Source organism: Sceloporus occidentalis, unplaced genomic scaffold, assembly GCF_023333645.1.
Source record: "Sceloporus occidentalis isolate IW3139 unplaced genomic scaffold, rSceOcc1.0.p SCAF_345, whole genome shotgun sequence".
NCBI lineage: Eukaryota > Metazoa > Chordata > Lepidosauria > Squamata > Phrynosomatidae > Sceloporus > Sceloporus occidentalis.
This window is the reverse complement of record NW_028317325.1, coordinates 315404-342771: the sequence shown is the minus strand read 5'-3', so window position 1 is coordinate 342771 and position 27368 is coordinate 315404. Positions and strand designations below refer to the sequence as shown.

General features: G+C 43.6%; 1 pseudogene; it reads right to left on the bottom strand.

Moving 5' to 3' along the window:
- On the bottom strand, positions 1-27368 carry LOC149274166 (rho GTPase-activating protein 39-like; annotated as a pseudogene).

Below are 27368 nucleotides of genomic sequence, written 5' to 3'. Positions count from 1 at the left end.
TCAAAGTAAACCCCTAACAAAGCTGGTGTCCAAGTGGACGATTAGCATCCGCAGAAAGGACATTTCCTTGCGGGTGTTCTCAAATATGATCCTGGGGTCATCTGACTGGCACCGCAAACAATTGGGAGCCATTACCATGGCCAGATTGTTGACATCCATCTTTGTTGTGCCCACATTGGATGGCTGGGAGAAAATCTAGGGAAAACGAGAAATAAATTAAATACATTTATAGAATCAGCTGTAGGTATAAATGCAGAAATGGTTGGATCCAGTGGTGGAGCTCAAGAGACACGCTGGACATCCATCATATCACGCGCCCCATTAACATTGGGTGTCTGGGGTTCCATCCCGATAACCCAGAACGTGAGACCGTTTTATGCCCCTATTGCTCCGCACAGCTATGAATGAATGTGGCAGGTAACGTGCCAGCATTCAGTGTCACGAAGTATCCAGCAGAGGAGAATTGGCCTTGCTCCCTCTCACCGGATCACCAGGAAAACGTATCGCTGGTGATAACTCGGCCAATGGGCCCGGTCACAAACTGCCCCCTATATGACCTCTATTTACAATTTTACCCCACCAGCTAGGGGATCATTGTTGCCCAACGACTGTCTAACAGAAAGCAGGAACCAGCATGAAACGGTTGTCCTACCTGAAGGAAATGGATGAGATAACACAGGACCAGTTTGTTGAGCTCTGGGAGCTGCTGGACCACAGCGACCGCTGCATCGGGGTTTTCGTAGTTACTGATGCACTGCTTGTAAAACTGCTGCGGGATCAGGGGTTCCTCAAGCTCTCGATACCACAACTTCAGGAGAGATGCTAGGAGGAGAAAGAGATGGCTCCGTTACATTGCATTAGAGCGCCCTCGCTACAGTATGGGAAACTATTTTCTCGAAGTGATTTCGTTTCGTTTCATTTAACAAATTGATTCAATACACTCTTTCCCCACCTTTTAAGATGCGTCACTCGGTTTCTCGGCCCGAGCCCTGAATGCTTATCTAACACCCTGGGTGGCTGAACTACCTGCTTGCTCTTGGCAGCTCCTCACCCGTCTATTATTAGAGGTGTTTAGAAACCGCCAAGGTGACAATCATTCCGGACCATCCTGTTTCACAACCGGCGCAGGTGGCTGGCATTTTTTTCCTGGAACATTTTATCGGGCTTATTACGGCAGATCAGCGAATAAACGCTTCTATTATTAGGGAAGTCATTATTTGGAATGGTAACAAAATCCAATGAGTTTGTTAGAGATAAGTCTGACAATATCAATAGGTTACCGTTTCCATTATGTACATACAGAAACGCACTGTTTGCAGACGGAGGCACTTTAATCAGACACCAAGCCTTGGTTAATGTAATTATTTGCTTTCCACGTTGACTTGTAAAGACCCATAAATCCAAGTGTGCTTCATTAAAAGCGGCCTCTACTTTCAGTAACCTGTTTGGTAACAAACGGCCATCACCCTATTAGATTCCCCCAATCCCACAGCACTGCACTCAGTTACCTGCACTCAGTGGGTAACAATGTGTGCCTGTCCCTTGCAAAGAAAGTGTCTTGTAAAATGTAAATGCGAGTCCAGACATGGACCTCCTTGCTCCAACATACCAACATGCCCCACGTATGAGGCCAATGGAGGCTGAAATATACGCCTAGGGTCGTCTGTTTCCCTGTGCAGGGGAATTGACTTCACACTTCAGTTCTGGACGGTCCTTGGGGCAGGATCAGACTAATATGACGATGGATATTTACCCCTGTGATGGCACAAGAGAGCTAAAACTTGAGATGCTCCCAAGCGAGAGGACTGGCTTTGAAGAGGTTGTATGTTTTTGGTTGAGCGTCTCATATTTGTTCAGCTGAAAGTTCAGCTGTCTTACATCTAAAACTCTGCCTGTTGTGTGGTTACATTCCTCAAAGCTTAAGCGATTTAATAACGTTACACCCAGTGCAAACTTCAACCATTTCACAGCTCAGTAACCGGGCACAAAGCTGAGAGCAGGAACTTCAGCCGGCCGCACTATAACCATTATAAAAAATATGTTTGAATAAAGAGAATGATTGCCATGGTTTTTGTGCTTGTTGGTTCCCCTTGGGTTTAAGTACCCAGGGTGCGCTACGTCTCTGGGGCTTTCTTCTGCATGCGCTTGATGACATAAGAGTCAGCTCAGAGCCCTATGCAGCGGCTTCATTTCTTACATATAATGCAGGCCGTGATCACCAACATGGGCCGGCTCCTCCAGTTAGAAGGGGCTCAGCTGGCCCAAGTGTAGTTCAATGGGTGAAGAGACCAAAAACATCTCACAGTTTTAAGTATACATTATACAGGGTTAGACAAGAAGCTCGCTGGGGTTGGACCATCGTAATGTAGAGTGAAGGCAAGGAGTTGAAACGTGTGTGTATCAGTAGTTTGGGGGGCTGCTTCATTATGCACGGTCACAGTAAAATCTCAGTGATGCAGATAGACAGAGAGAGACACAGAGACAGAGAGAGACACAGAGACAGAGAGACAGAGAGAGACACAGAGACAGAGAGAGACACAGAGACAGAGAGAGACACAGAGACAGAGAGAGACACAGAGACAGAGATAATGATAGATTTTAGACAGCCGCACGTATATACCTGGAATAGTTGGGTCGGAGAGGTTCTCTGGTATTCTCCACTGTTCCACTTGCACTTTAAGGGCATTCACTTCGTCGATATCTCCAGGGACCCTGTAAAATAGAAGATAAATGTTACAGACCAACACTATATACTAAACACCACAGGGTCCGTTATTTTGAAACAGCCCAGTCATTCATTGCACTTTTTTTCTAACTCCTGCGGCAACAGCGGCATTACGGTGCTGAAGTCAAGTGCAAAAATGCTGCAAAGTCTAAGAATTCCGTGATGGGGATTCTGTATGAAAGAAAGTCACTTATTTAATACTAACAAATAACACTACTCAGGTCTAGCTCTATAAACATAAATCAGCAGAGATGTAAATAAATAATGTCAAATCTACTTAGGATACTTAACGAGCCGGTTGCTGCTGAATAACCACTCATACGGCACTCGCTTTTGGTGAACGAGGACCACGGAACTTGTTGGTTCAACAAAAGCCGTCTGGGCATAACCCCTTCCACGTGCATTGTGCTGCCAGGTTGCCCCTGCAGGTGGTAAGCGCTGGCGCTACGAAATCTGCCGGCTCTATAAATAAGTGGAAGCTGGTGAATTAATCACCTGAATATCCCTTCCGTCTTCTCGCCTCCCAAGGCCAGCACTTGATGGGAGAGCTGGGTCTGTACCCAGGGCAGTCTTCGGTCAGGATACACGTCCCGTTGGCGCTCCATGATCTCCTCCAGAGAACTCCCAAACAGCGATGGAGTCACAATGGCCTGCCGGGCTTGATCTATCTCCTCGACTGTTGGCTTCCTGAGGCCCTGTAACAGAGAATTGAATTGCAATGACCGTAAGCCCTCTTCTCCTTCTTTAATAGTAGGCCGTAACACGTGTTAATTCTATTTAAATATACATTTGTGTCAATTCCGTATTCTCTTATATCAAGGGCGTCCAACCTGCGGCCCTCCAGCTGCTGCAGGACTACATCTCCCATCCTCCTCTGCCAGCCCCTTAGCTGAAAGAGCATTATGGGAGATGTAGTCCTGCAGCAGCTGGAGGGCCGCAGGTTGGATGCCCTTGTCCTATATATCGTAGGAGCCCCATGGAGTTTGTTCCACATAACAAGAATAATAGTCCCATAAAACAAATTCTCCATACATGTACACCGGTGTCTGCGGAAGTCCCGGGTAATCTCTGTGAACGCGGAGTACGGGCATCTTTGAAAATAGAATGGCGACTTTTAAAACTAAAAAACACCACAGAGCGCGGGTGGGTTAGAATATTTAGAGCGCGGGTGGGTTCGAACATTTAGAGCGCGGGTGGGTTAGAATATTTAGAGCGCGGGTAGGTTCGAATATTTAGAGCGCAGGTGGGTTCGAATATTTAGAGCGCGGGTGGGTTAGAATATTTAGAGCGCGGGTGGGTTCGAATATTTAGAGCGCGGGTGGGTTCGAATATTTAGAGCGCGGGTGGGTTAGAATATTTAGAGCGCGGGTGGGTTAGAGTATTTAGAGCGTGCGTACGTTCCTCCTTTGCGATGGTGGATCTGTCAGATGTTTGGCCACTAGCACTCCCCTGCTGAGAGTTAATGGCGAGTCCTTACATGGGGAGGTTAAAATCCACAACCAAAAAGTAAATAAATCAAATGAACGAAAACCCGCAGCTTGTGCGGGGACCGGAGAAACCGTACGAGCTTCGCAAAGAAAGGCAAAGAACGTTTCCCTGAAACCTTAACTGCCTTCATGAATTAATGAATGAAATGTTGGGGGCATCGTTCAGAGCTCTCTGTTTAACCCACCGGCAGCCGACGCGGTCACTTATTACACACACATAGAGCGTATACGTGGTTTTTGGTTTATTTACCTTCTTTCCTCCGGTAATTGCAACTTTTTGCAGCTTGCGATAACAGTACTTGGCATAGGTGCTGATGGCTAAACCTAAAAAAAATAAAGCGGCATTAGATACGGGCTTCAGCGGTGTCCAAGGCTCAATAGACAATAAGATCCAACGCGGGGTCATGAACCATCCGCCAATTCTAATTGCAAACAAGACTTTATTGTATGCGTTAAGGTTTAAAATCCATTCAAATCCATGCAGTACGGCAACGACCCATGAGTGCCTGCCTGTGTGTCACGTGACAATTAAGCATTCCCAGCAATAATGAGGAAACATGTAACATGATTAAAGAATGGTTTGGGGGTACGGTGGGTGGCATGTAAGTATAATATGCTCCTAGCGGACAGATAAACAAGGTTTTCCTGCAGTAATACGTCATAAAATATACTAATTTCACCAACACAATATAGAAGACAATTTCACTGCCTGTGTTTTTTTTTCTCAAGATCGGTTCAGTGATGAGAATTATTTTGCTTAATATCCTCCAGACCGTGCTGTGCCGGGACACGCAGGGGGTAAGAAACCACAAGCCTGACATCACTGCTCTGTAGTTTTATTTTAAGGAAAAATAAACACAAATATGCCCCAAAGGGTGAAATAACACAGATGCGCGTAAAGCACGCTACGGCATCCCGCCGGGAACAATACCCCCGAAACGAAGTCACGAGACCCACAAACCATCTTTTATATACAACAGAATAAAATCGCACATATCGAAGGGCTATATATTATGCCCACGGCGGAGAGCGCCTCTCTACGGATAACGACAGAAAGAGAAGCAGAGAGTTTTAATCGGATAAATTACAGCGGCTCAACAGAAACGTTAAATGGGAGCCTGACCCGTCTTATAATAAATCCTGGTTATCTTTCTAGGAGGGATGCGGTCGTTGCGGTTGTGTTTACCTTCTTCTTCATCCCCATTCTGCTTCCTCTTTTTGCGGGATTTGGAATTCTTCTTGTTCTTCATTTCTTGAAACTCCTGGATCCGCTGGGTAACTGAAAAAACGAACAACAAGCGTTTAGCCCGGAGGCCGTTCATCCGTGGAAGCCCCTCGCTTTCTCGCTAATAAACCCTTCGACAAAGAACCCTTGTGTCCAAAGTACAAAGATGCAGGCCGTCTTGTGTTGTTGGTCAGGAAAAAATGGTAAAACAACTTTGCTTTACCGGAAACGTCACCAAAATAATCACTCGACAACAATGGCCGCCTCCAGGCCTGCAGATAAACGAAGTTTATTGGCACAAAAAAATAAATAAAAACGACCTTTTCTTCAATGCTCGAGGTTTGATGTATACGGCGCCGTGGGATTTCACCTTTAAAGGGTTCCCCTCACCTTCTCTGCTTTTAGCATTACATTTATTAAAGAAAATAAGATCTTTTCTTGAAATAAAAAAAATAAATAAAAATGATAATTCTATATAGTAACATAGCGGTGCTAAGCAATGAATGGCCGGATAGTGTGATGGAATCCCCAATATTTATGCCCTAGATGGGGGTTTTGAATGGTATTTGTTGGGTATGCGCTGAATTATTGCGCAGTTTTCTTTATTCATTTAGTTTACTGGTCTACAAAACGTAATATTTGGGGAAAGTGACTGAAATCTCTCTTTTGAATGGAGATCATAAACTTGGAACCGCGTTCCCGCTGAACAGAAGTAAAATAAACAAGTTTGCTTATTTTGCCAGCTGGGTTTGGGCTGTAAGCGGCCCCTTTAATAACGGAATTCATGCGCAGCATTGTCCCTTATCTGTCCCGTCTGTTTCCCCGCCGTGTGTTATCTCGTGAATGGCTGGATCCGCTCCTCCCTTCCACGCTCGCTGCTGCACGTTGGCCCCGACACAAAACTCAAGGCTGTTACCGGCGGCTCTTTTGTATCAGGAAAAATAAACATTAAACTAACTGTTTCAATACATTATGGGTGGGGGTGGGGGGGTATTTGGACATAACACATAGGTAATTAAAGTGCTTCAGCCTGCCCGGCACGGAGGGGTCTGCTTGTATTGTGTGTAAGGCTGGCAGTATGGGATCTGGGGTTTCAGGTGGCACCATGACCTCCCTGCACTAATAAACTGAAGTTTTCAGGTTAGGATTGAGAAGGTGGTAGATTAATGGAACAGCCTCCCAGCGAATAATACAGTGAGAACATTTAAACATATATGGGATCGGCATTTGGCTCCTGGATCTAAGACGAGAGCAACGACTGATTAAGGTCTGAGTCTTCACATCAGGAAAAATGGGCGATTTAGACGGGGGCCAAATGGGTCTGATCTGCCGTCATATTCTAAGTTTCTTTAATTAAATCCAGTCTAAGAAGCACTTGGAGTTTGGGGAACGCCATCCATGAATCCCAAGTAACTCCTTTGGCACCCAATCCTCCTCCTCCTCCTCTCTTTCGCTCTTTTCTAGGAGCTCAGAAAGTTTACCGTGAAATTAAATGACATAAACAGAAAATGTTACGCAGACCTAAATAGGTCACAGCGTCATATAAAATGTATCAGCTGTATCACATCAAGTCGTTCTAGACTCAGCTGAACCTAGAACCTCTTTGACACGTACAAAGGCGTACCTAGCACTCAACGAACATGCGGAAGATTACAAAACAAGAACAATATTCCAGTGTCCCCCACCAACAAAGCACATTCTGCGGGAGTCCCAGACATGCGTGCAGTTACTGTGACTGTTCCAGCAAATTCAGGGCTGTTGGCCCCTGTAGGAAACTACAGACACTGAAGTACACTGCACCGTAATTTATTCAGTAAATATATATAGAAAATGACAGACGCGCAGGCGTATAATTACCGTGTTTATAGATGGCAGGAGACACGCTCTGACCCTGATCAGGCACCCCCTGATTACAGAGCGTGAGCAGATTATACCGCCTGCCGTCTGCACATAAAATATATCTCAGAATACCCCGCTGCCGTGCGGGAAATATTTGGGTTTATGGGCAATTACGCCAAATTTATATATATTTGGTATAACTATATAGCAAGACTTGTTTAAAACTATGTAAGTTTATGAACAATTTTTGAAGTTTGTCAATTAAAATTTTAATCTAACATATTTATCACCTTTTTTTTATTTTTATTATTATTATTAAATATATGCATGAAAAACATGTCTTATTTGTTTATCTACCACCCTCTCCGGGAAGTGGTACTTTGCATACTACATCCGAGCCTGTAGATGTGTGACGTCTCGTCCCTTTCTCCGTCTCTCCTATGCTCCGTTGCTCCCCTTCGTGTATTTGAATGATTCCGGCATATCCCCGCTCCTGATTTGCCTGAGCTGGACGCGTTGCTACGCTTTCTGATATTTTCTTCTTCAGATGGCATACCGAGTACTCCAGGAAAGGGCCGACCCGTGGAACGACCCCCTCCGTCTTACCTGATAACGCATCTTCTAACATACAGGAAACAATTTATATGAAAGCGTCATTCATTTTAGCGCATGTCTTGCATCCCGGACAGACCCTCATCCTGTAAGAGCATTCTGCGCCCGTGGGGGATGCACCCTGACGTTTGATCGCATCAGTGCAGCCGCATGGGGCTTTCGAGGTATGGGCAGAGGAGGTGGGCAAATAGGCAACTCAACTGTATCTCAGTGCTGCTGGCACCATCATGGGTGAACGAGGTGCACTCAGGAGAGGGGACACTATAAACTTGCAGAGAGAGACTCAAGATGTAACAATAAGGGGGATATAAAACAAGGCCTAAGATAAAGGCCCGATAACCACAAAGAAACATTCTGGGAATTATAGAACAAAGGAGTACGCACTGTGAGGTCCTAACAACATAAATAACTACACAATGCATGGGTATAGTCCTCTACAAATGGAAAACTTACTGTTAAGATCACTGACTTCATCCAGGTGTTTGTAGATATATCCTTCCAAATACGACTGAAATTTAGGCGATGGAGAGAAGAAGCCCAAGCTTATGGCTATGAGTTCCCATCCCAAGGATAGACTCCGGTAGGACATGTTATTGGTGGTCTGTCTCACCAGCTGCATATAGAGTTCATCCCTCAACCCTTGCAAGCTCCAACATTTGGTCACCAGGACCAGCGCCACCTGGTTCCTGTCAGTCCTTGCCTGGCGATCACCCATGTAGATCTGCACCATCTTAAACATCTCACAGGCTTCCTTCTTGATGACACGGTTGCTTGTTATCAGCATGGGCTTCTTGATCGACCCTCCGTTCCACGAGAGCATGTTCGAGATGGAAATCCTCCTACGGAAAATGCCTTGAGTGTGCATATTAAGGTTCTTTGAAGCCCAGTCCACCATGCTAGTCTGAGATAGGGGCTTCCTTAAAGTAGTATATGGAAATTGGTATCCAGGTCCAAATCCCGTCTGGGTCCGGCTCTCGCACGTTGGGTTAGCTTCCAAAGTTCCACTCTGCAAGAAGAGAGCACCGGGTCAGTATATCAATACAAAGTATCAATACAAAGTATCACTAAGATTTTAACAAATTGAAACTTTTGTCCTCAAAGATCACGTAGCCATTATCCGATAGCGTATCACTGAGCCCTGTGACATTTTATCATGCTTTATTGAAGCAATAAATGGTAGTCAAACTAACACACTTCATCCAGAGAACAATACAACGCTCATTATTCTTAACTTTAGAAACAGTTGTAAATATCCCCAAAAAAATCCTTTCTAATCTTCAGAGGATAACACGACGCGTCTGAGCAAGGAAGAAAGGAAGAAAAGGCGGAGTGCTGGTGCGTTCCTAGAAATAGAGACGGAGTCTGCGGCAAGCTGTTCAGATACAGGTGGGAGAATATGATCAATTAAGTATAGAACATGTAAAACAATAGAAAATGTAAAACACAATCACACAAGCACACACCATGGTACAATCAGGGCCGGCCAAAGGCAAAATGCCGCCTGGGACGAATTTTAAAATGCCCCCCCCCCCTTATCTACCCTTCCTCTCCCTCCGTCCCTGCCGCCCCCCCCGTACTTACCTTTCAGCAGTCCTGCGGCGAGTCTCCCTGTCGGAAATCTTCCGGCACTCAGCATTACAAGCCGGCACCGAGACCGAACAGGAAGACTCGCCGCAGAGGAGAGAGAGAGGGGCGCCGAGTGGGTACTGACAGCTTGGTAAGCGAAAACCACTCAGCGCCCCTTTCTCTCTCTCTTTTGCTTTAAAAAAAAAAAAAAAAAAAAAGGGGGCTTGGGGCGGCAAAGTGCCGCCTGGAGCGGTTGCCCCACTCGGCTCCATTGTCGGGCCGGCCCTGGGTACAATAAATAAAAATGGTGTGATGAGAGGTCTGACCACCATGTATTTTGTTGCACATTATTTCCCTTCTGGGTGCACAAAAAACAATGATCTACACACGGTCTATTCTATGTATAGATTAAAGGATTATGTAAGTGTTTTTTTGTGTGCATTAATATACCAACATAAGCGTAACACAACTATGCATGTCACCGCCTGCCCTGGAGGAACAATAATGGGGGCAATGATAAGGGACCTGCATTATCGGCCACACACATACTATTTAAAAAATACAGATTCAGCCAATAGAATGTTACCTGCCTCTTTTGGTTGAGAATGAACTGGAAATTTAGGAGCACATTTTAGTTTCTTACATACTATATAAAAGTATACTTCATACACGCACTTAAAGGCATGGTCTGATTAGCGGGCATTTAAGTCTTCCAATAGATCCAATACGCATATAGTTACAGGGAGGACACTCATCTTTATGCCATCACATTTGGAACGAAGCTTATAGAGTGCTTGGCGAATAATAACGGTCCGTGGTTTTCGCTTTCCGCACCAAAATAAATCAGTTTGTGGCTTGAAGGTACGGTGCAGCGGTTAAAGGTAGAATCTGCTGGTCCAAATCTAAAATTCCTTTGGCTGTCCAGAAATACACCTAACAATTAAGTTTCTATATTTAAAAACAGCACACTCCAGAAAACAAGAATGGAAAGCACAATGTGTCACCTGCACCCAAAATTAGCCTCTTTTAACCCAATTATCTGGCATCCACCTAATGATGTTTAATATATGAAACACTAGTGGAACTGTAAAGAACACAAAAATCTTTCAAAATTGCCTGGTTAGTGTCAAGATATGACCCTGTGAATTTCAGATTTTGGACCAAACTGGACCATCAAATCAAAGAAAAACATTAATCAGATCTAAGGACTTCCTCCTGGGTCAGCTCCTCCTAGCATCCATTACAAGTATACTTACTTACAAACCACCCCACCACCACCTCCCCAACACTCTGAGGGCAAGCAGAATTAAGCAACAAGAGCTTAAATCTAGATTTGTGCCTCAATAGTACACGGCGACAAACTCCAAATAGGGAAGACACTTTTTAAACAAGTCATACCTAACACATGACTAGACATCTGTAGTAAACAAAGTGTCTGCATGTCTTGGCTTGAAACAACTTGTAACCTTAAAAAACCCAAACCTACACAAATATACGACAAAAGAGCTGCGAGTTCCTTACCTGAGATGCCGTCTTTGTTGACTCTGATGAAAGTAAACTGATCTGACTGGTGACCTTTTTCTCCAGGAAATCTATCTTCTCGTACGTTCGTTTCTGCCGTACCACTTCTTGTGCTGGTGCCTCTACGCCGATGTTCTCACGGCGCTCAGGAACAGGTCTGTACAAAGATCTACTGCTGGCTGTGACATCGTCCCTTGACCCTGTCCCACCACATTTTTTTAAGGAGTCCATCCGAAACCTCACTTTATTGTTGTCGGCAGCAACAGTGCTTTCTAGCATCTCAGTGTCCAGACTGGCCTTGCTTCCCCTGCAGACAGGGGACCTGGTGACCACTGTTCTCATCTCGGCAATTAGTTTCTCATTCAGCGCATTAAGCTCACTGCTGCTGCCCACCGAGCCTGGTCTTATCTGACCAGCACCTTGCCGCCTACCCCTTTTTTTCCTCAAGCTTGGGGAAGGTCCCGTAGAGTAGCCGGAATCCTGCTGACTCACAACTGTGGGGTAGTCTTGAGGAAGGCTGTTCTGGCGATTATGGTGGGCCTCCATGTTCTTAAGAACATTAGCTTCCAAAACCCTCCAAGAATGTTTGAAACTCTCCTTCAGGGCCAGTTGACCAGGCTGATGTCTGGATGGAGCGTCAAGGGACCCAGTTGGAGATGTAGTCTGTTTCGAGGACTGGTCAACATTCACCATGTGCTTTATGTACTCCCTACCCGCTGGACTGTATTCTGTGGCAGATGGGTTCCTCTTGTGTTTATGCTGGTGAACACTTGGATAGGGAAGGAGTTTTGGGGGCACAGGTTGACTGTGGAGGCTACCGGTTGGGGACAAAGGTGGAGAAACCGAACGTGCAGTCATGCTTTCAAAGTCCATCTCTGCAGGTGGTTCATCATAAATAGGAGAATCCATTGAAGGTTCGTCATATATGGGAGGCGGAGAGCCATATCTGGGAGATGGGGGCTGAAGTGTGCCTGTGGGCGTTCTCTGTGGGGTCTGGCTATTGGCCCCGTTGGATAAAACTAGACAAAAGCCACCATTATCGGTCTTTTTAATCTGCATGGACTGCTTGGGATCCCCACCAGATTTCTCAGCGAAAGGCTGTGCGTGTCCAGCGGTTTTAGTAGAAGAGTTTTTCGGGATGCTATTTTGCTGAGGTGCACAGGTTGGGGATGCAGGAGCCTGCCTGAGACTGTTCACCTTCACCAGCATGGCTGCCTTTGTCCCAGGCACGGGCTGCCATCTGCAAGAGAAAACCATAAAACGAGAGTTTTAACAGGCAAAGTAAGGACAATGGCACTTGTGACATGCAAGGGGCAGGAGAGGTTCATGATTCCAGTTCGGCAGGGGCCCTATTATGCCCTCTATTATGGGTAATTTTTAAGATTTTGAGTGTGCAAAATTGCTACTTTATATTTATATGTTAAAATATTAAAGCCACCCATAGTCTTGTTCTTCCCACGCGTATCTCTTTGGAAACCAGATCCCTCTGCCATGCCCTTAATCCCCCAAATACCACTTTTGGTGACATTTTTGTTGTAGCTCAGCTATTCATGAAACATAAGTAGACTTCTTTGAATGTAAGTTTGCAGACCCCCCCCCCCGCTAGCTATACATTGTGATAACAATTAGATTTTTTTTCTTCTAATATCACATTAAAACAATACTATTAGATTAGTTTTAATGAACAAAAAAAAAAGAAAAGGTGTTGAAAATATTCAAAAACATCCAGAAACGGATAAATGATAAACAATGCCTTAAACTCTGTTATAATATACGGTAGTTGTTGGTGTTGACAAGAAAACGACTACATCGCTTTCTATTTTGGGAGCAGGCCTTTAGCAGTCCTTCACACTTAGACCTTTACGCATCCGCTGTCAGATTAGAACAATGGGATTGTTGTGCCATTTCAGACTCAATGTTCGCACAATCGCCTGCCAGGGACTCGGTTGGGTTGGGTCCTGCCGCGCTCCGGACAACAGGAAATAGGAACTCGATAAACGTTTCGGGGATTAAGGGTGACAATCCAGCTTTTGTTGGGAGATTTTGTGTTGGTGCGAGATAGAGAAAGTTGAGAATAGTGAAATTATAGGATGAGGGATTAAAAAAAATAAAAAAAATAAAAAAAAAAGGATAAAACACAGTATAAAGAAGAAGTGGGGCGGGGGGGTAGATTGGTAATTGGAAAATAAATAAATAGAACCCACTGTAGGGCCTTGTTAACTTCATAATTACAATGGTTGGAGATTAAGGTTAATCCACAGATGTAAAGGGGTGTACAGCGCCATACTTCTGCTGTGAATGAAGAAAAACATACTTTTCCCTGTAATGCATTTTGAACAAGGCGTCTTTCAGCATGAGACGTATACTTCTGTTACGCAGGAGACCGATGCATCTGGGGGTTATTTAAATACCCCGAAGAATACCAGTCACACATGTTTATTAGTTAAGGCCAGGACTGGCTTGGGTTTAGTCCCGAGTTTAAAACTGCCAATCAATGTTAAATTAAGTAACCAATGGCTCCTTGGATCACATTCTGTGTTAAAGAGGAAAAGCTCTCGTGGCTTTTAGTATAATTACATATTTTTACTTAAACTCCCTATTCCGTTTGCTTTTTTTGTTTGTTTGTTTGTCAATCAGGTAATTGGCTTAAAGCTTCACTGCAGAGAAGGTGAGATTGGTGGCAGCCCGTGGCAATGCCAGTTTTATGTGATCATTTTACTCTCCTAACGTTCTCTCCTTTCTCCTCACCTACTCTTACAAACGCTGCCTGAACCCAACGGCTGCCCTAGGCCGAACCCTAGGTAGCCCCGCCAGCCGCCCGCTCAGCGCCAGAATATGATGTCATATCCCAGCACTCCACCTTTGATCGATGCGCTGTGCCCCAAGCGGCCGATTGGCTCCCTGCTGTGTGGCAGAGGGGCTGCGTTGTATATATTGCTTATTTTAATATGTAATCACCATGACATAGGGTTAGTTCTCGGAACCGTAAGATATTTGGGAAAAGATTTGGGAAAAGTGGCAGATCTTCTATAAAGCTTTTCGGTGATCTTGCCGAGAGTCTGAAGATACAGGGTTCAAAATAAGTTCAGCGGAGTCCTCGGCAGAGTACGTTGTAACTCATAACGGCTCAAAGTAACTCGGCATACAGTGAATTCATTGAGTTGCTGCGGAGTTGGCCCGAGTATTAACTATTAAACAAAGCCCTAAATGGCTGTGTTGTGCAGAGGCTGTTGCACCCGCGCATGAGAACGCCGTGAAACAGATCTCTGTGAATGTGGGCTGAATATTACTCATCAGACACTGCTAAGAACACTTGTTGGATTTTATTCCTCCAGTGGAGGTGGCATTTATAATGAATCCCGCATCAGCCTCACCTAATCAACGTTTCTGATACCTTCTCTGAGCTTGGACAAGAAAATACATGAAAAATTCCCATGAAAAACAACAAAAATAAGAAAGCAAATATGAACAATATAGTTATAGTAAAGGATCGTTAATAAATGCGTTCGAGGCAGGGGAGCGGGTTACAAATAACGCAACAGTCAAATATTCTGTACATTTTAGTTGTTTGATAAAATAACCATGAATGCTATTAAACACCCAAATTGCTCAGTCTTAAAGAATTTTATATTCCAAATATTTCTCTCTTGGTAATAAAACACCTCCTGACTGTCCTGATGCTCACGACTTCCACCAGCATGCTAATAAAAGTTACATCAATGTAATATACAGTATATAAAGACCCGTGTGAAGCTGTACATAAAGGGACATTTTTTAAAACAAACTCATAAAATTGTTTCCGTTAGGCTGGCTTTACATATAAAAGGAAATCTATATTAATTAATTCTAGTCAGCCAGCTAGGACCAACAAGCATCTTTGATTAGAACTCTCCAGTTAATATATCTAATGACTTAGTCTATCAAGTAAAGAGTGGGCTAGCGGTAGAACGTTGTTTTATCTCACCTCGAGTCATGCAGGATCATGTTGCCCAGGACCTGTTGATGGCGAGTACAAACTAGACTGCAGGTGCATTAAGCTGAAAATCTACTAACTGTTCCTAAGGACTCCTTAGTCAACTATCCAAGTCCGGCTTTCCCGGAGGAAAATCATGTAGACCTTTCAGGATCCGTCCGCTATTTATGACCCGACTCAGACTCAGACACCGTTCTTAGCTTTTTCTCTCTGCACATAACCTACCCCCCGGCTCTCTTATGTGGTGACTACCTTCTCCCACAGTAGCTCGACCTCCAAAGACTTTCCTTGCCCCGTCCTCCTCAGAATAGCTCTTCCTGTCATTGTCAAGCAGTAATTACAAGTTTTATTATGTTTGGCTTCCAGGAAACGGAGCTTTAGCCGAGAACACTCTGGTTCTGTTTCTAAATAAAAACAACTTTTTTTTTTTTTTTTTTTAGAGGAATGTGGGCAAAGCATCGCTATGACATCATAACACGGACAGCCCCTTCCACCTATATGTTCCACCTGTCACCAACACCATGATGAAAGCCGAGTTATACCTTCCCGATGCTCCTTTTTCTGTTCTTCAAAACTTTCTGCTTGTCTACATATTTTCAAGGTTTTTTTTGGTTAAACAATAAAAAAAAACATTATAAAAATGGAATATTTTTGAAATCATTGTGAACAGGAGGATTTAACACCGTAACTAGTATAGTATGTTTCCACCTATAAAAAGAGTTCATCTACTGATAGATTTAAAACTGCATTATTATCATTCCAAGAAGGTCAGAAGCGAGTTATCGATGCGGCGGCGAAGTTTCGAAATTCATCCAGGGAGTAAAACCGATCCTGCCGGCAGAAGACATTCGGATATAAGAAGCGATCTTTCCGCCGGCGCTTGCTGGTGTTAATAATAGTTTCTAGTACGGTGGAATTATAGCCCTCGGAGCATTCAACGGAACAAGAAGGGGGCAGTTATTTAATATTTAATCTTTATAAAATAACGGTCCTGTCCACAACCTTTTCGAAAGCATGTTCCTCCAGTGTTCCTTTTTTTCTAGTTTTTTTTTATAAATTTATATGTCACTCAAGCTCTTTTGCTTTTTTTTTTTGCGTCGGCACTAGTGTTCATGCCAGCGGGCATATAACTACCTGCGATGCCCTTTACGCTGGTAAACCAGACAGTGAAAGCGATCTACGTCGGTAAACTCATTATCTGTGCAGGTTGCCGCGCATGTGCATCCACAAGCACAACAACAAGTGTGAATTGAGTAATCAGGAAGTGAACGCCGGTAAAGTTTATGAACATCCGCGAAGAATAATTTCCTCCCAGGATTTATGGCGGGATCTGTGGGATCTGCTCCAGCTTACACCCGACACACTCCTCGCAAGCATCGTATACAATGCACAGAAGCAGTGCGCTTGTCTGACATACGTCTCAAGTCTCAACATCCATCATCATCCCTCGTTGCCCTCCACACAGCCTTCTCCCCCCAGCACAAACCATCCCCGTCCTACTCCTCACTCACACATGTTAAACATGGCATCGAAACTAAACAAACAGCAGCTGTCGGCTCTGATTCATATTTCTGCTCTTACTAAATTACTAATCGCACCTGCCGCTTGATACAAACCAGGAGCTATTTCTGTACCGATGGCTCGAGTCCAACACCTGTCCATAAAGGACGCCCCCCCCCCATGCTTAAAAGGTACACTGCCATGGAAAAATCTGGGTAGTAAATGTTAAGCATACAATACAATACATCACTTATAAAGAAGGTTTTCTTAGTTTTAACTGAATTGTAGTAATTTGCACGCACAGGTCACATTCGGGTGACCTGTATCTCCTTCACCCAACTACTGATACTTTATTACTATGATTATTTATTTTGCTTATGATAGCTTTTACACAGAGGTTCTCATCTCATAAGCGAAATATTTGTCTAATTAAAAAGCATAATATATTTCAACCGAATACACTTTTTAAATGTTTTTATACATATTATTATAACTTTTAGGGCTGTAGCACACAGTCATATATTCATACCCAGCTCCTGGAAAAAGAGGGGCATAAGGGAGGTCTGCGAAGGACTATGCCTCCTATAGGGGAACCCTGAACATACGCCTTAGCGAGTAGTCTCCATATAGACCAGAAAGCAAGCACACGGCAACGACTGTTGGGAAGAAGATTGGTAATCTGGGTTCAAAGAACATAAAAGGCTCATTTAGTGACATTATAAAGTTCCTGTGCAAGGGAATATCTTTGAGACAGCGGTTAGTGATGGTATCGGGAAGGCATCTCGATTAGTTTCCTCTCCAATCCCGAATCAGACAATGCTGCAGCTGTCCTCTCTGCAAGGGCCGTGCGAGTCCGCTCATGAAAGACCGCATTGTTCGGCTGGTGAGATAGCACACACGGATATCTGCTGACTGAACGGATTCCAGCAACAGCTGCTCGGGTCAGCAAACGCTACAGCGCCAACTACCCTGCCAGCCTGAGTGTGTAAGCGAGGCAGGGTACATGGAGACGTGTGTCGCTATCTGCGTGCATGCGAGCAGAGCTCAACGCAAACATTATACGTATTCACGTGTCATTCCTATATGTCCCCAAAACCGTCCATTATACAACACTACACGCTGGCACTTTAAACACTAAGTACTGTAAACTCAAGTAGGACATGCCCTTGGGCACAATACATATTAATAAAGTCACGGGTAACTTAATATTAGAGAATTTACTTGAAATGTCTTACTTTAAAAGGAAGGACAATTAAAGTATTCTGAAATAAATACACTCTGCTGGTGTGTCTGTTTAACCCTGCGAGTACCAGATGGTACTAGAGATTTGTTCACTCCCAGTCTAGTTCATACTGGATCAGGAATCCAGGATGGGTGTAAGCGGTAACATCTGTTAGCTATAAAAAAGGTGTCCCGAGCAATTTGCCAGTTTGCTGTGAACAATCTTTTAAAGGCCTGTTTGGCAAGCCTCGCAGGACAAGCTGCAGTGAGCCCCAGCATGCGCTCCTGAAACCCGGACACAGACGCCAGGGTCAGGCCGCGGCTGCAGATTTCCGAAAGCGGATTCCTTGTTACGGCGAGCTGGCGGCATTGTTTGTAATAGCACTTAATTGGCGGGTTCGTCATAACCTGGGTATTTATTTTTGCATGGACGTGAACACCTTCTAAATTGTGTCAGGTGACTGCTAGGTGATCTGCTAATGAAAAGTCAACTTAAAGTAGCAGAAACCGTGTGTACACATTGAGCAGAGACGCACACCTGCACAAACCCCGGGCCCCAGAGAGTATACTCGGTAAACTGTGAGCTCCAACCACGTAACTCGGTAGCCGCTCCTTCCCTCTTTAGATACACTCTGAGTCACATGAAAGACGTTAATTCCCTGCTATCCCAGCAGCCTTTAAAGTCCCGACATCTTGTTTTCATCAGTTTCCACTAATTAAATCCCCGCAGCGTCTATGTGAAACACTCTGTACGGCTGTTACCCCCACTTAATGAGCGGGGAAATTAGCCTTACAGAGTGCCATGCTGGTGGCAGAAAGCGGGACCACTCAAAATAACCCACAAAGCGTGCGCACACAACCCACTTACTGCAACATTGGACTCATGTAGATTTTTTGCAGGTTAATCCAGAATGGGACACAGGAGAAAGGTGTTGCCCAGACCCCAAGGATGGCCTTTGTTAGGATGGAAAACAAGCATACATCAAATTGCAACATAGGGCATATTATGGATTAGATATTTAGTTTCAGCAGCACTCATAGTTATGACCGACTCACCTCCCTGAACTCGTTCGGCTGTCCATGTTGTCTCCCTTCCTTTTAGTTCCGTCCTTTCCAAACTCAGCATCCTGAAGCACCAGAACATCGTTAGCTGTGTTTCCTCCATCACTGCTGATGCTGCCGGAATGAGAGATCCGCTCCTGGCTGGCCCGCCCGGTGAGATTGGGCTGAGAGGCGCGCTTTACGGCTTGAAGCTTGGCCAGAGGTACAATGTCACATTGCTGGGGTCGATGCCACACTGTCTGATGGTTCAGAGCATTGTAATAGTAAAAGCGTCCACTTTGCTGGTCATAGAGCTCCCACCACTGGTTTTCACCAGATTGGCGGATGTGGACATCTGGTGGGGGCTCCCAACCACATTCTCCAGTTGTTAGGTTTACATACATCCGCTCTTGGGAGCGTGGCTCGATAATTTCCACCCAGTCTGAGCTGCAAAACAATAAATGATGATGATACAAAGAGTAATTAATGACTTACGAAGTAACTGGCGTCTCCAAAGCTTTTCGAATAACAAAACTACTTATAGCTAGTTAGGACAACCGAATGGTGGTATATAAATAAAAAGAGTTTTAATATGTATACATTGCTGTTTATAAGATATAAGCATTATAAGGGTTTACAAAATATGCTGGATTGTAAACTGCTACATTTGGGTGTTTTATCTACATAACACATGTTGCCTTCACACAATGTGTCTATATTACGAGAGAGAGAGAGAGAGGAAGAAAATGTTTCCTACTCTCGCTTGCAACTAGTAGCAGAGAGCGACCTTCGTTAACCAAAACCTTCTAAATGTGATAAGAACTTTCAAAATATTAACCTCGTCGTGTCACACCACTAAAACGCATGAAATCGTATGGAGTGGAGATCCTGGCTTTAAACGGTCTCCATTACTTGGCTACTTGTACTTGGGCAGGAACTAGGCTTGCAGGACTGCCCATTTAAGACGTACACCTACAACCCTGGATGTGGCCCATCTAGTCTGCCATATTGTTTCTGCCAAGTTGGCTGCGAGCTCTGAGAACTTCATGGGCTTTTCCAAATGTGTCATTTAGCTGGCAGGGTAGATGGTTAAGAGGGCACTGCGTTCATCTGACAGGTTGGATAATGCTTGGAGGGCTTACTCAACATTTAATGAAAAGACTGCATAGAATTGTCGTCACACTACCATTATTCCATTAGTACAGGATGCCAATGCTGGCCAGGTCAGGGTTGGCCCAACAAGAGATCTCAACTATGCATCATACAGGGCCGGCCAAGCTCTTCTTCCAGTAGAAGCTTGCTGGGGTTGATCCTTAATACTGGTAATATATGGACAGCTCTCCTGACAACTCGCCTTTTAGGGTTATTTAGCCTTTTTTTCTCTGTTATTTAATGTTCTCTGCCCTGTCTGCTATTCTTTATGGGATACAGAGCTCTATTTTCAGAGCTCTTGTAATCTCTGTCCTTGTTGTAATGCAAGGAACTCTCGGTACCAGTGAACAAGGTTTATTGTTGGCCAGGTACTTTAGAGCAGTTTGTACATTTTAATGTGTGCACATCTTATTTTAAATACATTAGGATTTATTTTAGAAGTATATCATTTTTTCATACCATACCCAACACAGATAATGTGCTATATTTCATGTTAGTAAGGTTCCATAACAGAGCTACAATGGAACCCTTTCACATTATTTTATCAGCTTTCCCTTTCAAGTTTAATTTTTTGTGGACAAGTTGGTTCTACAAAAGCGACGTTCAGGCATAAGTCTGAGTTTATTTACTTATTTCACCCCCTCCATTCATTCCTCTCCGCTGCACCTTGAACCTGCCGAGTCCTACCGAGCCGATGAAAGCGACACACATTCTGTTTCGGTAAAGCCGACTTGGTCGTATAGCGAGGACTTGGTTTACTCAAGTAGTTAAAATTTAACTGGGTTTTCTCTAATGGGAAATGGGTAAACATAAATGGAATTTCTGTTTTCCAGTTTACAGGAACATTTAAAAAAAATCCAAAAACTTGCCATTTTAAACAGTAATGAGTACAAAAGCTGCCATAAATACACGCGTGTACACAGCGTAGTGTCCTGTACAGCTTTGCTAATGAAGAATGCATGTAAAGTACTCTGTGGCTCCCTAAAACGCTTGCTCGCAGGTAAGCAGGAGAGGCGTCTGGCTGAATTTATCTCTTACAGATAAGGACATGCAGAGTGGGGATTCTCATGAACCCCACCATGAATTCGCAAGGGGAAACTGTTTAAATTTTAAGCATTAAAAGTGCATTAAATGGCTGGAGAGCAACAACATCCACCCAGCTGCTCTTGGCTATTTGTTACTATAACTCCCCTCAACATCATGGGAATTGTAGTCCAATAGAGTCTCTGGCCCTTTCAGATAAGAGTACATTTTCACCCTTAGGATTTAGAAACACAGAATTTGACCGCTGATAATCATCCATTTTTCTTGATGTAAAGCCTCAGTCCTTGGTCCTTTCTTAGATACAGGATAGCCGTATGCCTACCCGGTACATGTTTAAGTTTACTCGCTGTTTCGGCTTCTAATTGGCAAATTTCCCCTGAAGTTTATTTCAGAAACTCGTTCCTGTCATCTGGCAGACAGACACACGGGTAGCTTCAGGGCCTTTGTACTTTTCAGAAGCTTGCTGGGTGGTACTTGGCCATTTGTACAGAGGATATACAGGTTCTATGAGGTCGGTTAATGTTCAGAACCACCTTCATAAATAAGAACACGTATTAGGAAGAATGTAATGCTTAGTACTAGATCGCTCCACCGCGGCCGGTAAATGGTTTGCATCTTCCCATACATCCAGCCGTGACATGTTTGGGTAGTCACTCCCTGAGATTTAGTTTTGTATAGTGCCAGGTTGGATGCGCTCGTGCTGTGATCTAATGCCAACAGCACGCATGGGTTTCTTTCTCACACGTAATTTCTAAAAAAAACATATAACAGAAACCTTTTTGAAAATGAATGGCAGTCTGTCAATGTACATAAACAGCAGCCAAACGCTTTTTATTTGGGGTCAATTTTGTTTTGGCGAGGTTTATTTTTACGAATGATAGAGCTACCATCTAGAACAAACCCATCGAGTTCTATTTATTGGGATCTTGATCTTTATACAACTACAGGGGTCATGTTCTACACCTCAGTCTTCACTACTCTTTACACGTGTTCAGATTGCTCATTATTTGACCCACGTTGGAGAGAGACACACTAACTGATCCACCTGCACCCGTTTGACTGGACACTGCAGAATTTCACAGCAGATAAAAACCATTTGGCCCATCTAGTCTGCCATATTGTTTCTGCCATAAAGACGTAGTCACTGGGACTAAGCATTAGCCACATATCTAGGATATTCCCGCCATCCTATTGAAGTACCGCTTTTATTCGAAGGACATCTTTTGCCGATGGACTCTCTCTCATATTTAACTAGGCATTTACACTGTTCCATAGGTCCCCTGCTCATTCTTTTTGTAAAAAAAAAAAATAAGATAAAGAACGTTATGCGCCTATAATAGATCCATTTTTCATAGGCTTAGGAAAAGCTATAATTCTTCATTAAAATGTTTGCAATCACTGCCATATGTTGTTAGAACTGTATTGGTGAGTTTAATTACATTTGGAATTAGATGTTGACTTAGTGTTTTGAATGAAGTATTCAGTGTCTCAGCCATCTGGAATCAATGGTTTTCCATTATAAAAAAAAGTTATTGGGGTTTTTGTGTATTTTGTGTTTCCTGACATTCTGCTATTTCAGAAAGCGGTAAAGGCTTATGGTGGTATAATCTACATTTTCTATAGTATCAAGTTTTTTCTTAGTTGTGTTATTTTTTATATATATTTTTAGTCCACTTGTCTTTCGTCCCATATAGGTGACAGATGTACAGGTGCACGGCGCACCCAGGACCATAAAGTTGTTTAGACAAAGCCTCGGCTTCTTCTAGAAGAGCACAACCGGCACTAACTCCTTTAAAGAATTATAAATTGTCCCCCCGTGACCCCATGCACACGGCAGTAAATTGGGTGAAGGCTGCAGTTTGCTTTTTCCCCATTCACTTCTTGGCACTGCGGTCAATGTAACTCCTTACACAAAAAAACTCTAGCGGGAGGAACATCTCGGCCAAAAATCCGTCTAGTAATAAGAACTCGGCTGGAGTCCTAAAGCTCAAGCAGCCGCCGGCCGCTGTCTAAGAAAAGGCAGATGCCAAGGAAATAAAATTTCCATCCATGGTCCCTACTCAGACCAGAGAATCGGTTGCCAGTACCCTGTACTTAATAGACTTTTCTGTTTCAAGCCACTGTGCAGAAAACTTCCCTGGGTTTTTATACTATCGTGCAAAAGGAAAACAATGGAAATCTTGATTATTTTTACTTCTAACTTGCCAACAGATCCACGGGAAGATAAGATGTTTAAAATAAAATTTAAAGCAGATGGAATTTGATTAAGTGGGAAATATCTTCGGAACCAAATGTGCCGTCTTGATCAGAAAGCCACAACGAAGGGGGAAACGAGGGGGGGGGGGTATCCTAAATTCATTTTAATCCCGAAATGTGGATCTTCTTTATAAGGAACGTGTTCAAATATCTTAACAGAGAGATTGTTAACCCTTTCACTGGTATTGTTTTGCAACTTGTTACTTTGACCCCCGCATTACGATGGTTTCTGCCCCGAAATAAATGCTTCACTTAACAAAAGGCACGAGACACGACCTAAAAAAAAAAAATCTCAAACAATGATGCGTCTGTTCTCGCTTACTGCTCTGCGCTGAATTTCCCATCCACCACTTTGCTACAGGCGACGTATCTATATATTTCTGCTCATACACAGACTGTTTAAAGCGGCACTGGAGTTTTATGAGGTCTCATGCATGCGATTGAGAAAAAAAAACCTCCTTGTTAGGACCAGATCAATGGTGATGAGCGATCCCATCCGAGAAGAGCAGCGTGAGTAAGGAGCAGGCACACAAGAGTATGTTTAAGCAACACTGGGCTACATTTACTAGGAATTCTAAATATAGAACCAATGGAATTTTCCCGCTGATGGTCCCACCGAACTGTGATAGATTTTTATAAAAAGTTACCAAAAAAGACACTAATAGTTCGATTATTTTATTTACTTGTTTTACAAATATATGAGGTTTAGAAGGACAAGTAGACTTCACCTATCTCCAGTAATCCATAGCACAAGCTCCCTCTGTTCATGAACAATGAATAATGAGAAAGCGTTATATTGCTTCTGTGAATCATCAATATGGTTAGAGTATATTTTACATCATTAATTGCATTAAACATCACCAGCGCCTGATAAGTATTTGACGTTATGTATGACTATAAACTCACATATTTGGAACAATATTGGAAAGAGCTACATTTTTTAATGGTAAGTTTTCCGTGTTTTGGCATTCCTAGTGTGCGGACTGTGACATAGGCTGGCGCTTTTTTAAGTAATGATGTTCTTCCAGACTTTCATGTGTTGTTCAGCTGTTTAGTATTAACCCCGAGTCTTTTTATAATTGTCAATTGGGGATTAAAAAGAAATAACATAACAAGCAATCTGAAATAAATTAAATGTAAAAAAAAAAAAAAAAAAAAGGTCTGGGAGTCACTCCAAAACACATAAATACAGTATTAATGTGTTACCAAGAATGCGCCCAGACTAAGGCACTTATACACTTTTTTTAGACCAGCACATGGCACGATTAGGGTAAAAACAAAAAAATAAGTCAATAATAGGTTATATATAAAAAAATATATTTCAACCACAAACCCTACCAAGCCCTGTCCACCTTCCATAGTGGATTCCAGAGATAACATGAAGGCTCCCCCACATTATCCCTCAAATTGACGGGTATTCAGGACAACGTGCCAAGACGTACCAAAATGAGGGGTTTTATGCCCTCTTTCTCTAGACAGATCCACGAGTTGTGAAGAGTTCCTCCATGGTGTTTCCTGGAAAAATCTGGGGGTCGGTAAAACTATATCATTTAACCGAGGAACACTTGAGCTAAACGCAGCAGATAAGCGTGTAAGTTCAAAGCTTGAAGACACATCACTTAGAGAAGTAACCCTTCAGATAAACCCAGTTGGAACCCAGTAGCTAGAATTCCCAACAGAACAGCACCCAAGGCTGCCATGTTTAAAGAAATCCACTGGGTTTAACAGAAGACACAAGTCTCTCCAGACAATTCATAACGAATGCTCTGGTCTCCGTAATGATAATAAAGCGCACTAATAATTAACACTGTATTCCTAATGGCATTTTTCTCTTTTCATGGGGAAGATCTGGTGCCAAATTCTTTCAAAAACATAGGACGCCAGTTAGACTGGGACCTGCTGTGTGCTGATCAGAGTCGTCGTTTCCAAGTGTTGCTCATTTGGCTGAACAAACAGGGCTGAGCGTAGTAAACTTTGACATCGATTTACAGATTAATGTAAAAAAACACCAAAAAAAGTCATATAAGGGAAGCAGATCAGCGGAGGGTTAATCATTGAATGGATTGGGGTTTATCAGTAAATTAGGTCGGCTAATCGGTATCGTATTAATGACAGGAAGGATATGCGGATGAATTCAGTTATCCATTCTGCCCATTATTCTCTAAATGAAAGCTATTATCATGTGACCTCCAGCGACAATGAGATATTACTTGGCAGAGGACGCTTCCCAAGGCCAAACACAAACGCTCAGCCGATCAAAACACAATGAGTGTAAACGCATTAAGCGACACACCTCGTGCCCAGTCTTCAACGCCTCATCTTTGAGTCTAATGGACTGAAAAGCACTCATCTAACACAACAAATTCTAGTTTTGACAATGGCAATCCCTCTTCTTAAAGGAAACGCTAGCCTTTTGTGCCAGGACCCCCACTCCCTGCCGGCACCTAAAAGATCACGACACCGGTTAATTCCTCTTTACGTCTATCCCTGCCTCGTCACGTCCCCAGACTCAGCTCTTCCCCAGAGTTGTTTCTGAGCGTCTTAGAAAACCTTCAAACCTTAATCTGAGATTCAGGGGACAAATACACGTTTAAACTCCTTAACTGTATCAACCGCTACCACATCTGCAGGAGGGCTGTTCCATTTACCTACCACACTCTCAGTAAAATAAAACTTCCTTCCTTATGGCCTCTTGTTCTAACATTTCTCCTCCTCTGAAGTAAACTTTCCTCTTGTACTTTAATTAAAACATTTAATGTCATTTTCTATATCTAGAGCCCTGTGCTCTGTTATTAGAAGATCTATTCTTTGTAACAATCAGAAAAAGACACAAATTAAATTAGTCAGCAATATGTTTGTAAACATATATATATTTGTTTTGACGCGATATAACCCACCAAATGAGTAAAAAGATGGCGAATACATAAAAACCCATCCCCAGGGAACAATGGGGTAAGAAGGAAGAAGGCCCAGGGGATGATTGATGAATTGAGAAAGGAAAAGGCACATCTGCCCCAGACTCATTGTGAAGGTGTGACATCTCCCCCTTCTTCACGCATGCCAATTGACCACAAAACCATCATTCACTGGCCTAAAGCTCCCAGACGGGCTAATACACATCGGCTGCCCCTCCCCCGGCCGGCAACTTCAATGGGGCAGTAAGAGCGCCCTGTCACCCCGTTACCCGTCGCATAACATGTTTAGTCCAAAACATGCAGGAAAGCATATTGCTGATGAATTGGATTTTCTCCAGGAATAGTAGGGGGGGAAAAAAAGGCACATTTTGTAATAAAGAGGATTGTAATCGACTTTTGACGTCAATTTTATAAATCCAAAAAAACAACAATTTTCCCATAGAAATCCCCAACTAAATAGCGAGAGAAAGCTCTGCAGTCACCGCAAAAATACCCCTGCGTAACTACCCCAGAAAGGAAAACGCACGTGCCCCCCGCCATCCCCAGTGGCAAATTCCATTTCTGTAGTATTCTTGTGTACAGGTTACACAACGCGATCGGGGGGAGAATCTCAACGCATGCGACGTAGCTTGAAAAACACGTTTCGGTTAAACGGTCATCGATCTGCTATTAGACGACAACAGCCAGGGAAAGGTTTTGCCATTAAAGTGACCACTGCGGCCGTTTTTTTCCAGCGCACATGTATGTTTCATGTGTTGCCGATCAGCACGGGGGAGAGAGCTGCCCCAGCAGTATGTGGGGTGAATAAACTCACAAGAGGGGCAAGGAAAGGATGGCAAGGGGGCAGAGGGGCAATTAATCCCTGGCTGCTTTGAGTTCAATGTTTTAGGTGTTTTCATTGGATTTCCTATGCATTCTGGAAATACATTTGGACGGGGCAGGATAGTATACATACATAGTACACATTTCCTGGCAAATTGGTTCTGGGGCAGATTTATTACCAGGTTACTGCACTGGATTTGCCCCCAGGCTGAACGCGGCCAGCCCTCCCTCCGCAGGAGGGAATCAATTACTCGCCGTACGTAATGGTAGAGTTTAGCGACACGTGACGTGTACATATGTCCAAGAGAAGTAGGTAATTGGTTTCCTGATCCGCCACCCATAAAATGCCCACTCTGATAGTTCAGGGGTCAGCGCTGATCCTTGTGGCACCGACATAGAGCTTCATCACAAGTGTCCCCGACAAAGTCTGGCCAGTTTTTAGTTACATGTATCACTTATCGGCAGACAT